At 34.6% G+C, this 13,857-nt stretch overlaps 1 long non-coding RNA gene across 1 annotated transcript; it reads right to left on the reverse strand.

Annotated features, from left to right (window-relative positions):
• Window positions 1-1,007: 1,007 nt before the first annotated feature.
• Window positions 1,008-4,578, reverse strand: LOC113096382 (uncharacterized). Its single transcript, XR_003288500.1, has 4 exons — window positions 4,461-4,578; window positions 3,200-3,260; window positions 2,662-2,754; window positions 1,008-1,323 (listed from the first exon to the last, which is right to left on the reverse strand). It is a non-coding gene; the product is annotated as an uncharacterized LOC113096382 (long non-coding RNA).
• Between the last annotated feature and the right edge of the window lie 9,279 nt (window positions 4,579-13,857).

A 13,857-nucleotide genomic window follows, 5' to 3' on the forward strand; every position in this document is an offset into this window, starting at 1 on the left:
ATGGAAGAATGCTGTTTTTGTAACATGGGAAATATGTTTTTCAAAAGACAAGTTGCTGTCTAATATAACACCCAGATTTTTGACTGTACACTGTAAAAAACAACCTATAGAATCTACTCAATAAAATTGAGGTAACAATTTGCACTCACTTCATTTGGGTAGATTCTATCTTATATATTTGAGTAAAGTATACTTAAATTTAACAGCTATGGCAGACTAAAAGAGATTAGGTAAGGTCTACCTAATATTTCTCATTACATCAAATAACTAATTACTTATAAAAATTTAGTAATATTAACCCTATTGTAAGTGAGCAACAGTGCATCTACTAAATTATTATTAATAATGATTAGCCAATAGAAAAAATTACATATTACTTATTCAGGCAAGGTAGAATTTATATAAAAATGGTCAGACGCAGGAGATTGCATCAATTGCTTATTTTATTGATCAAATAACATTTTGTATTTTTAAACATTTAAAACTATATTACATAATTAAAGTACAATTTAGCCCCTTACAATAAATTTCAAGTGAAATACAAAATCATAATGTGACAAAGCTTTTTGAATATATTACATTCAAAAATAAGATGAAAAAACATACATTAGAGGCAAAACTCCTAAATACTGTTTCTTCACCATTTCAAACTATATGCGTTTAGATTTAATGTGTGGCTACAATACTTGCAACTCTAGAAAATAAAAGGAGACTGAAATGATCTCATTTACCTCAAAAGACTAGCATTCTACATCGATACAAACATTTAAACTTCATTTAAAACTAATTAAGTGCAAAAAATGCTCTTACATTCAATTTTAAGTGACATACAACTTCATATTACATAAAACTCATTACATTTAACTTTTTGAACAATTACTATTTAAAAGTAACACAATACATTTTAAGTTACATTAAACTTCAAATATAACTCACATTACATATAACGTGCTACTTCTTGAACATTTACCATTTGCAAATAAAACAGTTTTCATAGAGGCTGAACTTACAGTACAAACAGCTCATTCCAATAGTTTACACTTGAGGCTTTGGACCTTCTTCAGCAGTTTTGCTCCGTCAAGTTTCAAAAAAAAGTTTCTGGAAGACTTCAAAGGTGTACTTTATTTTTTTTGGATATTCAAGGTTGAGGGCATATATCAATCCCATCAACAGTATGCACGCTGTGGTTCTGTTTCCACAACCATTCAGCACTTTGATGCCCTCGATTACAACACACACATCTGCTGGGTCCTCCTCAACTGCAGGATTGTGAATAACCACCAACTTCATTATTTCATTTGTGTGGCCTTCAAGTTCATCCTCCTGTTGAAAAAAAAAAAAAAAAAGGTTTTATGTTAGTTCAAGCAAATTAGCATGTTTGATTAGTCGTTTTCTTGGTTAATGCCAATTGTTTGCTCACACGCAGGATTTCTTTATTAATCAGCATTTAAATAAAAATGAGTAACAAAAATCAAAACACAAATTCTTCACCTGAGTATCCCATAATGACACAATTATTAATCAAACAATGTTTGCAGCATCCAATTTAGACAAACTAAAGCTGAAGCATGCTTGCTTGACACGTTACACCTAATGAAGTTAATTTTCTTGTCCCACAACATGTTTGAGCCTCTGTAAAAAAAACAATGAGGTTTGTTCTTGTGTGTCAAGCAAGTAAGTTTGAACTAAGTTTGTTGATCAATGTGTATATGAGATTAAAAGTCTACATTAAATTTATGCATCTAAATATGTGAGTAAAAATCAATGTCAAGTATTTTCATTATGATTGTTTTTTTAATGATCTGAGCTAATCATGTGATTATAAGTTCTATGTTAAGCAAGTTTACATGATCATTGACCTGAGCATCCTTAGGCCGGCGACACACTGTTTGCGTGGCGTGTCTGTTTTAATTCAGCTCCCATGTTAGAGCTTGCAGACTGCCTGCGTGAGACGCGCGTCGCGCAGAAAACGCGTGCATGCTAGAAATAGAACCGACGCCTATTTTTCACGCGACGCACGCGTGTTGGAAGCGTTTCCAGGCAAAATATAATAGGAAAATATGTTAATATGTCATTTTGTATATAAATACATATTAATTCATGACACTTTGATGTTTGAAAGTGTATAGGTTGACAAATTCAGATATAAATGTAACTAAAAAAATTAATAATTATCGATTTTCAAATATTTCACCTGTCAAACATAGTATATTTTGCCGTCAATACTGTTGACGGTGTCCTTTATCAGTAGGCGTAGGTGTAGGTGTGTAAAAAAAAGCTGATATTGTTGTCATGAAGACAAGATCCTGGTCTGTCAGCGGACTCCCTCTATGCCGCAGGCCAGGAACGCTACTGGTGTGTAAAGACACAGAAAACGCGAGGCAGCCACCATGCTCCTGACACGCAGCAGAGACGCCATGCAGCCAGTGTGTCATGTCCTTAGTCTGCATTTTCTGAACATTTCATATGTGACAAAATATTTCTAATCACAATACGTAAATAAATACATACACAAATATATTTTTAAATGCACTACTGACTATTTATCAAAGGCTAGGTATTGTGTTGGTTTATTGGCTAAATCACAGTGATCAATAAGGGAAATGAAACAATGTGTATCCATTTGAATACCTTGAAATTATGAATTATGTAATAACATACCTGACAGTCTTGGAACAGATCTTCTTGATTTTCCCCAAGATACTCAATGAGGCAACAGATGCATGCATCCCTTTTTTTCTCAATACTCTGGAACTACAAAGACATGCAATTTTAGAGCCAATACAGTGACTCTATGAGCTCGGCACTGCAACTTAGGAAAACATGCAAACAGACAAATAACAAGCAAATAAAAAAAATCAATTAAAAAAAAAAACATTATTAGTCTGACAACAAATGCTCGATTTCAAAAATGACAACAAAAGTATTCAGTGGATACTAATGCTAAACACTATACAAAGGCAAGTATAGGTATCAAATTGTTAACAACAAATAAAGCAATAAATAAATACAATAAAAATGCATGGGCAATTCGAATGGAGACAGGGTATGGACTGGCTTCGACTAAAATGCCCATGTTGTAATCTGTAGTGTTTTAATAGATCCAATCGTTTGGATGATGTAAAGTTACATATTTTGCACAGCCAATTCATTTCCAATAAGCTAGAACATCCATTGACTCAGTGGTTAGTTTGGGTACCTGAAGTTAATTTGTCTTGATAACTGCTATGAATTCTTCTTTCTTCTTCATATAGATCTTTCTGCAGCAGAAAAAAAATGTGTCAGAAACAGGATACTGAAATTATTAATTATCACACTCCTGTAAAATGAATGGTACATAATTTATATTCATATTCATTTACATTTTTCATATTTTGCTTAATAATTACACCAACTAGAAGTTAGTACAATGTATTTGAAAATCCAAGTTAACTCAAACACATAAATCAATTATAAAAACATTACAACTGTTAGGCCTATGTTACAGATCAGATAAGGAACATAAAAAAAATTACATATTTTCAATCATTTGCTTTTTGTCGTTAGCAGAGCACATGCTAATCGCTGCATATTAATGCTAACCATGTGCTCAGTGGGAGGCTGATTAGCTGTAATGCAAATTTATAAACTTAACACTTAGGCACCAGCACACAGTTAGTAGTTTAACGTTACACAGTATTATTTACAACACAGTAGTAAAAGTCTGACATTTTTGCATTTGAAATACTTAATATAAATTATCACGAATGAAGCACATTGCTCAAACATAGGAATTGGAAGATGCACGCACTTATACAAACAACGATTTTCTAACATAGGCTGATTAACGTTACTTGACAATAAATTTGGATCGTATAAACCCCCAAAACACATTTTTTAAACAGACAATAATTTAAAAACGCACACGGAAAAAGGCAAACGTTAATTATAAATCTGTAAATGATGATAATAATAAAATGGCTTTTATAAATTGATCCCTTCTAACACAAAACTCAATATCAACAGATAAATGCAAGAAAACTTTAACAGTAATTATCTAGCATACCACATCGACAGCTTTACTGCTATTTTCTGCTCCGAATGCCTTGTCGTCTGTAGAGTAACGTTACATCAGCCATCCATTGCTCTCTCTCGTCACTTGCTCAAGTTCAACCACTGTGTAACAGTTTCGCTGTTCACGAATTTCAGCCATGTAACATTACAATAATTGAAGCTATATTTCAATCACAAACGTAGATGTTTGCTCGCATTCGCAGGGGCAAATAACTTAACGTTTCTGGAAAATGTATTCCGCTTCCAATCCTAACTTGACTGACAACAAATTATAACGTGTCGATCTATCACCAGATGGTGCGTCAACAGAGACCGAGAAATGACTATTCTTCTGGTACATTTTACCGTTAAACAACTTAACATTTGCAGTCATGATGATGATATCAACAAGTTGAATAAAAACGTACCTGTAGGTTCACCAATAAATGTTCATCCACCGCCAATGACAAGGAAAATGGTGACTCCCGCGGCCGCGATTCCCGCCTGGATGTTGACGCATGCGCACTTTGCAGTGCCAAAGCTAATATTTAGGGGTACATTTTACTTATTTTTTTAGGCTTGCAGTTAATACTGTTAAAAAATAGATAGTGTAGGTACAAAGTACCCATTATTTTTAATTTTACTTGCTAACTCATATACTTAAGTAAACTATAACTGATTTTCATGGGTTGTATTTAACACCCTCAAGAGTAGTTTTTTACAGTGTAGAGGAAGTAACAGTACATCCATCTAGTTCCAAACTGTAGTCTACGAGATTCTGTGTACTGTTTTTTGGTCCAATAAGTAATATTTTTGTCTTCTCCAAATTGAATAGGAAAAAATTATTGGTCATCCAATCTTTTACAATTTTAACACACTCTGTTAGCTTAAATAATTTATAAGCTTCATCTGGTCTCGTTGAGATATATAGCTGATGATGATCAGCATAACAGTGGAAACTAATCCCGTATTTTCTAATAATATTACCATGGGGCAACATGTATATTGAAAATAGCAGAGGACCTAGGACAGATCCTTGTGGCACTCCATATTTTACTGGTGATAAATGAGATGACTCCCCATTTAAATGAACAAAATGGTAGAGATCGGACAGGTAGGATCTAAACCATTTTAAAGCCTGCCCTTGAATACCTGTATAGTTTTGTAATCAATCTTTAAGTATGTCATGAGCTATGGTGTCGAACGCAGCACTAAAATCAAGTAAAACTAGAAATGAATTCCAGCCTTGATCTTACGCAAGGAGCAGGTCGTTTGAAATTTTAACCAGTGCAGTTTCTGTGCTATGGTGGGGCCTAAAACCTGACTGAAATTTCACTAGGAACTAGTTGTAGTTTCTTAATAAGAGGCTTTAAGGGTGGGTGAAATGCTATTTCATGCATATTGAGTTTTTTACACTGTTAAAGAGTTGGATTCCCATGCTAAACATGGACAAAGTTTCAAAAATTAAGTTGTACGTTTGAAGGAGTATTTTTGTTCCCAAAATACTCCTTCCGGTTTGTCACAAGTTTCGGAAAGTTTTTTTCGAGTATGGCTCTGTGTGACGTTAGATGGAGCGGAATTTCCTTATATGGGTCCTAAGGCACTTCTGCCGGAAGAGCGCGCGCTCCCGTATAGCAAGGCTGAGCAGCACAGACATTTCACTGATCAGAGCGATTCACTGATCAGAGCGAGAGCGTCGCGAAAAGTCACAAAAGAAGTGTGTTTTTGGTTGCAAGGGCAAGACAACCCTACACAGATTACCAAAAATAAAACAGCATTAAGGGACCAGTGGATGGAGTTTATTTTTACAGACCATCAACGGAGTTGTGCAAGTGTTTTTGTTTGTTCCCTGCATTTCGAAGATGCTTGTTCACAAGGCCCAGTTTGACGACGGATTTGCGTATCGTTTATTTCTTAAGGATGATGCAATCCCAAGGAAAAAGGGTCACGATCGTGTGTTGGAACCGCAGGCGGTGAGTAAAACTGCTTAAAATATCTCTGCCTCCTTGTTAGTGCGTCCCCTCCCATGCCAGAGACCCGGGTTCGAGCCCCGCTCGGAGCGAGTCATTGCTGCTGCTGCTTTCGTTCAGTTTCAGCCTCTGGATCTGATTCTGGATCATAAATAAACGGCCGAATCTGACTGTAAGCCATGGTTTGTTTTGGATGATGGGTTTTCCCTCATGGTAATGTCACAGCTTCAACATGCTCTCAACGCAAAAGCCTACTGGCGCTCATGATTCTTTAGCTCCGCCCACACGTCACGCCTCCAGCCGGTCGAAAAATCGGTACAGACTATCTTTCTCTTATGAATATAATAAAACTAAAGACTTTTTGGATTTATGAAGGATGCAGTACTATTCTATATGTACTCAAGATTAACAGGATATTGAGTGAAAACGAGCATTTCACCCCCCCTTTAATAACCACCAGCTTGAATGGTTTTGGGACGTGACCTAAAGATAACGATGAGTTAATAATATTGAGAAGCGGTTCTTCGGCTACAGGTAACAACTTTTTCAGTAATTTAGTGGGTACAGGATCTAATAAACATGTTGTTGGTTTAGATGCAGCAATATCTTTATAATTAAAGCAATAATATAATTTTTAAGAAAGCAATAGAAGGAAAAAGTGTTAGACTTGCATTATAGGCATCCAAGAGTCTACATTTATAAAGCAATATACCATAAACATTTGTTCTACTAAACTTATACTCCCCAAAATTGTTACAGAAAGAGGAACAGTGAACTGCCTTTCTACCTCTGTAGAGAACCACAGGAAATACCAGGAAATACATTTATGAAAATATAAATGATTGAAATTGTATTTTATCAATTATAAAATAAAATAATCAAATAAATCATTCAATTATTTTTTTTTATAAATGATTTAAAATATAAATTATTTTATTCAGTAGGAATGCATTAAACTGGAATGCATTAAATCCATTTTTACTTTTGGGCTATCAAATAAAAAGATCATATGGCTCTGAAGACTGGAGTAATGACTGCTAAGAATTCAGCTTTTTTAGTTTCTATTTCAAAAGGATTTCTACTTCCAGGTATTTCTTTATTAATAATGTTTCTGCTAATAACATATGTATAATATTAAAGGATTAGTTCAGTCCCAGAATAAAGATTTCGTGATAACTTACACCCATTTTATCCAAGATGGTCATGTCTTTCTGTCTTCAGTCACAAAGAAATGAAGGTTTTTGAGGAAAACATTCCAGGATTTTTCTCCATGTAATGGAATGGACTTTATTGGAAACCAACGGGCTAAAGGGCCAAATTACAGTTTCAGTGCAGCTTGAAAAGACTCTACATGATCCTAGCCAAAGAATAAGGCTCTTATCTAGCCAAACAATTAGTCATTTTCTAAAAAAATTAAATACAAAATAAACATTTGTATACCTTTTAAATACAAATGCTAGTCTTGCACTAGCTCGACTTCACACATTACGTAGACACAGAAGCACCGACCAAGTGTTTACAAAGTGAATGTGCTAAGAAAGTCAAATGCCCTTTACAATAAAAGGTAAAATGATGTTTGAGGAGAAAATTAGATGGAGTTTTTCGACCCTACCCTACCTTTCTGAACCAGACTAAGAATTAACTGCACATGACCTTTCCAACGGGATTATGTAATACATAAACTGAAGATGCACATGTGCAAAAAGAGCTAGAGCAAAACAAGCATTTATGGTCAAAAAGAACATAAATATTATTTTTTTATGTAAATGACCAATGGTTTGGCTAGATAAGTCATTTATACCCCCTTGAAACTGCACTGAATTTGGATCTTCAACCATTTGCTTACTGTTGAAGTCCACTATATGAACCAAAATACTGCCATGTTTTACTCAAAAACCTTAATATCTTTTTGACTGAAGAATGAAAGACATGAACATCTTGGATGACATTGGAGTGAGTAAATTATCAAGAATTGTTAATTTGAACACTGTTGATGGATATGACACTTATGATATGAATAAATGAATCTTCTTAATTGCACAAAGGTAATATCCAGTTCACACACATCAGGAAGTTATTTTCATTCTTATTTCACAGGCTTTTAGTGGAAAACAGGAACAAACTGTAACCCACAGCACAAGGGGTCCATTAGTATGATGTTGGCATGATGTGTGTGACAGACTAACTTAACTACATCACTGAGAGCCATGCTGTGGAAAGGGCCTGATGCATTATGAAAGCCAGGTCAACACCACCGAAGCTTTAATGTACTGCGAACGAGGGGAAGATCAGGCATCCAGCAAGTACAAGATAGAAGCTCTCCGGTCTCTGCTAAGTAGATACAGAAGCAGCAGGACCCTAGCTGATAGCGAAAGCAGATCAGGCAATTTGGCGAATGGTGTGTACTTAGCAACACTGCATGAGGCTGATTGAATCTGTGCAGCCCACTCTCACAATCCGCCTCTCAGGACATTGTAAGTAATTCGCCATGAGCCTCTGCTCACTTGCACTGGATCTTCAAGACAATTAAGCCTATCAAAGCCTCCAACCCTGACCATTTATTGCCTCTACTGGCTTGTTGACCTTTTGCGATGTATGCTTTGAAGGGGAGGTTTGAGTCTCAAGGGCATCTCGATGGCTGTTAAAATGATCAAGGGAACTGCTTTCTTTATCTTTTGCTACAAAAGTTTCAAGGTCAAATTATTGCTTGTCCACACACAAGCCACAGTAAATCGACTGGAAATCAGTGAAATGAAACGTTATTCCAACCGTTAGTCTGCAACTGAGAGGCTCATATGCTGTCCTGCTATAAATACTGCAGAGTGCAGATTTTCAGAAAAGGTGATAAAAACGCAGATTTCTTCTTCATTTTCTCTTTACCTGTGTTTTCTGCCAGGAGACTATGTCTAAGTTGCACATGCATGGCAAAGAACATTTGTGTGTCTAACCGGATCTAAAGGGAAACACACTGCAAACGGCAGCAGGTCTGGGAGAAAAAATCTGGAGAGGCTCTGAAAGGGAACAAATGTGGACGAAAGCTGAATCAGTGCGCGCGCGCCATCTGTCAGTGAACTTCGGAATGACGTAAACAGTGGAATGAATGAACAGTTTTTTTTTTTTTTTTTTTACAGATTATATAAGTGTATCTAAATATAATATGAAATATATAATAAAATACGTTGAAAATGATAAACTATTATTATAATATTTAGGTTACACTTTATTTTAAGGTGTCATAGTTGCAATGTAATTACGCAAGTACTAAGTACAACGTGTTTTTATGGGGTTAGGGTTATCTATTATTAACAAAGTGTTAACAATAGTTATTTAACTATTTTCTTTTAATTGTATATTATATATTATAAATAAATTCATATTAATACCATGTATTTATAAGTCACCACTTAAATTAAATAAAAAAAGAATAATGAAATTAATTATTTAGTAGCTAATAATACATGAATTAAATCATTAATTTAAGAATAAAACATACAAGAATAAAACATGATTATTTAGTCATGATTAAATAATCCTGTTTTATTCTTGGGACGTTCCTGGGCACCACCATCTCTCAGGACCTGAAATGGGACACTCACACAGACGCCATTACTGAAAAAGCCCAGCAGAGGCTGTACTTCCTTCATCATATATTGACTGATTGACACTTGTAAATAAAATATCTGTACATTCATTAAAACAATTATATGTTTTTTCTCGAAATTTATACTTCTGTATATTAAACCATTTAGTTTTCTGTTCTACGTAAATTAGCGTTTTATATATATATATATATATATATATATATATATATATATATAATATTAATAAATATAGTAACTAACTACATTATTTATTTACATGTTAAAATTATTTTTAAATTAATAAAAATGATATATTGATTTAAATGATAAGACAAATAATTGTATAAATTATTTTATAATAACGTATTTATAAGTAATCAATTAAAATCAATACATTGAAATAAAATACATGAATAAATAAATTAACTTAAGTCATCATGTTATGTATAAAAATCTAAGTAAAGTTCACTCACAGTTCACAGTTAATGAGTGGGTAGAGGTTTTTTTTTGAAAACTTTATTTGAATTTATTCTCTCTCTCTTTCCAGGAAAACCTCATTAATATCGATGTGGTCTAACATCAAACAGGCACCACTAACGCATAGTTTCCACACCTGCTTTCATTAAGGCCGCATAAAGCATTTAGAGGTGAAAAGACACTAACATGATGAACCTAACACACATCAGACACTGGAAGTTTGGTTGTTATATTACAGATTTAACCAAAATAAATAAATCAAAATCTAGTGCACATGTTGTCATTTAGATGTATGTGAATTATATATCTTCCTTCTAACAATAACCAATTAGCAAATTTTTCCAATTTGCATGCTAAAGTCCAGTGCTGCCACAGCTGTACTGAACTTTTCACCTAGTGTGTTTCATGATTGGTGGCTCAAAGGCTGCTGACCACAGTCAGCCTGGGCCAGGTAGTGATGGTGGGAGCCAGCATGCCTGTGTCTCTCCACGTCCTCGGCCACGCCATTCTTCCTCTACTGGTGTATTCTCATCTGTGCTTTTCTCGCAGTGTTCAAGTTGCAGTGAACTCTGTAATGACCAGAAGAAAATGGCACATCAAAAATACCGTATGCAGTCATAAAACTGAAAATACTGTATGCAGTCATAAAAATAAAGCTTCTAAAAGTTTTTTTTTTTCAGTCTTGCCATAGAAAAAGCCTTTTGGGTTCCCCAAAGAACCATTCAGTCAACAGTTTATTAATCTGAAGAACCTTTTTCCATGCAATGGAAACTTTTATGCATTGGAAAGGATGCTAAAGGTTCTTCATGGAGTCATAGAATAGATCCCAATAAAGAATGAAACTTTTTTTAAACATGCTTTATTCATGCCAAACAGCTTACATGAAATTTTACCAACAAGTATAGAAAACAAAATATATGTTATAAAAACAAAAATATTAGTTTAAACATGAAAAATAATTTGTCATTATTAAAGTTGTTGTTGTTCTATATGCCCATTAAATACCAGTAAAGAGGATCCTTACCTAAAATGTTCATTTATGTATAATAAATATAACAAGAATTATATATATATATATATATATATATATATATACATATATATATATATATATATATATATATATATATATAGAGAGAGAGAGAGAGAGAGAGAGAGAGAGAGAGAGAGAGAGAGAGAAAGAGATAGAGAGAGTCACACTGAAGACATCAAAACTATGTATATAGTCAAAAAAAGTTCATCAAAGTTGTCGAAAGAAGAGGAAGAAATCGGAAAAAAAAACATGATAACCCATAATAGATGGGACTTGCTTTGGAGTAAGTATTTAAAACTTACATAACCAAAACACATTTCAAACATTCATAGACATTCCATCTGGTTGGACAATGAGAGAGAGAGAGAGAGAAAGAGATAGAGAGAGTCACACTGAAGACATCAAAACTATGTATATAGTCAAAAAAAGTTCATCAAAGTTGTCGAAAGAAGAGGAAGAAATCGGAAAAAAAAACATGATAACCCATAATAGATGGGACTTGCTTTGGAGTAAGTATTTAAAACTTACATAACCAAAACACATTTCAAACATTCATAGACATTCCATCTGGTTGGACAATGAACAACAATCAAATCAATAGCATGTTGAGAAATTGTCTACTCTTATTAGATTTTAGATACTTTTTCTCAAGCTTGGACAATCATTTTTAGATTAGCCTAATGTTTAACTACCAAACCTGAAATGGTTAAACAGCTCATGTATAAACCTTTTGATGTTTGCTTCCTATTTTAAGATAGTTTAGATTGAGGTTATGTTGTATTGTTTTTACATTTAATTTTACACTTTATACATGCTTCCAGCAATCAAATCTTAGTTCTTTGCTCGAACTACATTTACAAGCATCATCATTTTTTTACATGTACATTTACATTTATTCATTTACCAGATGTTTTTATCCAAAGCGACTTACAAATGAGGACAGTGGAAGCAATCAAAAACAATAAAAAGAGCAATGATATATGAGTGCTATAATAGGTCTCAGTTAGCTTAAAGGGGGGGTGAAATGCTAGTTCATGCATACTGAGTTTTTTACACTGTTAAAGAGTTGGATTCCCATGCTAAACATGGACAAAGTTTCAAAAATTAAGTTGTACATTTGAAGGAGTATTTTTGTTCCAAAGAAACCTCTTCCGGTTTGTCACAAGTTTCGGAAAGTTTTTTTCGAGTATGGCTCTGTGTGACGTTAGATGGAGCGGAATTTCCTTATATGGGTCCTAAGTGCGCGCTCTTCTACCGGAAGAGAGCGTGCTCCAGTATAGCAGAGCACTGAGAGAGGCTGAGCACAGCCTGATCAGAGCGAGAGCGTCGCGAAAAGTCACAAAAGAAGTGTGTTTTTGGTTGCCAGGGCAAGACAACCCTGCACAGATTACCAAAAGAGAAACAGCATTAAGGGACCAGTGGATGGAGTTTATTTTTACAGAGCATCAACGGAGTTGTGCAAGTGTTTTTGTTTGTTCCCTGCATTTCGGATTGCACATCGTTTATTTCTTAAGGATAATGCAGTCCCATCGAAAAAGGGTCACGATCGTGTGTTGGAACCACATGCGGTGAGTAAAACTGCTTCAAATATCTCTGTGTTGTTAACTTAGCTATCAGCGCGTAAGCACATCAAGTAAACAACATGCGATGTTGTCATCAAACTGCACTTTCCACATGTACAGCTTAAAAAAAAAAAAAAAAAAAAAAAGACGACAAAGTGGAACTTAGTCATTTTCCAAAACCGCTAAGCAAATATATACAGTTTCAGTACATACCACATAGCATACCGCCTTTGCTGATGCTGCTCTTGTTAAATTTCAGCCTCTGGATCTGTGTCACAGCTTCCACATGCTCTCAACTCAAAAGCCTACTGGCGCTCGTGATTCTTTAGCTCCGCCCACACGTCACGCCTCTAGGCGCTCGTGTTTTTCCGGGAAAAATCTGTACAGACTATCTTTCTCTTATAAATATAATAAAAATAAAGACTTTTTGGAGTTATGAAGGATGCAGTACTACTCTATAGGTACTCAAGATTAACAGGATATTGAGTGAAAACGAGCATTTCACCCCCCCTTTAACACATTACATGTAGCATGGGCTTTTAAATAATATAATAAATAAAAAGAAAACAGATGGAATAGAAAAAGAATAGAGCAAGCTAGTGTTAGAGGTCTATACACACACACACACACACACACATACACACACACACACACACACAATTGCATAATAAATGTAAATAGAATATAAAAAGATTAGAAAGGTAGTTAAAAAAATTTTAAGAATAGAATTAGAATAGTGAGTGCTAAAATTAGAGGGTAAAATAAAGATGGAAGAAATGTGTTTTAAGCCGATTCTTGAAGATGGCTAAGGACTCAGCTGCTCGGATTGAGCTGGGGAGGTCATTCCACCAGGAGGGAACATTTCATTTAAAAGTCCGTAAAAGTGACTTTGTGCTTCTTTGGGATGGAACAATCCAATCAAGCGACGTTCGCTTCTATAGGGCACATAAGTCTGAAGTAATGAATTTAGGTAACTGGGTTCAGAGCCAGTAGGTTTGTAGGCAAACATCAACGCCTTGCCTTTTTTTTGTCATATTAATGATAATAAAGATTCCAAACGGGTTTTCACAGTCATGCCATACAATAATCATCTTAGGTTTCCCATAGAACCTTAGGTTTCCCATATAACTTCTTAAAAGAACCATTTGTTCTTAATAAAAAGGTTCCATGTGTGTTAAAGGTTCTTAATGGAACCGTCAATA

Source organism: Carassius auratus, unplaced genomic scaffold (assembly GCF_003368295.1).
Source record: "Carassius auratus strain Wakin unplaced genomic scaffold, ASM336829v1 scaf_tig00215912, whole genome shotgun sequence".
Classification (NCBI taxonomy): Eukaryota; Metazoa; Chordata; class Actinopteri; order Cypriniformes; family Cyprinidae; genus Carassius; species Carassius auratus.